This window comes from Chaetura pelagica, unplaced genomic scaffold (assembly GCF_000747805.2).
Source record: "Chaetura pelagica isolate M959 unplaced genomic scaffold, ChaPel_1.0 scaffold1987, whole genome shotgun sequence".
In the NCBI taxonomy this organism is placed as follows: Eukaryota; Metazoa; Chordata; class Aves; order Apodiformes; family Apodidae; genus Chaetura; species Chaetura pelagica.
The window spans coordinates 11,103-11,694 of NW_009954095.1; the positions used below are offsets into that span (position 1 = coordinate 11,103).

The window sequence follows — 592 nt, forward strand, 5'->3', positions numbered from 1 at the left end:
CCCAGGGATGGGGGCGGGGCCTCCTGCAGCTGCCCCCCGAGGCTGGAGATGGAGCAGAGCAGGACCAGCCAGGGCAGGTGGGAGGAGGGGGCTCTGGCTCCCCCCAGCACCCCCCTGCATCCAGGCAGGAACCCACGGGAGCCCCAGAGCTCAGCCCCTGGTGGGTGGGAACGTGGTCCGGAGGAGAGAACATGACGTGCTCACAAACTATTAGCAAACCTGACAGGCATAATTTCTCTTTCTTTCTCTCTCTCTCTCTCTTTCTTTTTTAGGGCAGGTGGGAGGAGGGGGCTCTGGCTCCCCCCAGCACCCCCCTGCATCCAGGCAGGAACCCACGGGAGCCCCAGAGCTCAGCCCCTGGTGGGTGGGAACGTGGTCCGGAGGAGAGAACATGACGTGCTCACAAACTATTAGCAAACCTGACAGGCATAATTTCTCTTTCTTTCTCTCTCTCTCTCTCTTTCTTTTTTTAATTTTAAAAAAGAATGACATTTAAAGGCTGAAGACAAACTCCCCAGGGAGAGCAATTAGCTGCCAGAGCTCTGCACCACCCCCGGGGCTGGGAGGGTGGGTGGCCAGGGCTGGGCTCCCT

General features: G+C 59.0%; 1 protein-coding gene across 1 annotated transcript in view; it reads right to left on the minus strand.

Moving 5' to 3' along the window:
- SND1 (staphylococcal nuclease and tudor domain containing 1) overlaps positions 1–592 on the minus strand; it is a gene marked incomplete at both ends in the record, with an annotated part of 13,931 nt that overhangs the window by 9,565 nt on the left and 3,774 nt on the right. The window lies entirely within an intron of this gene.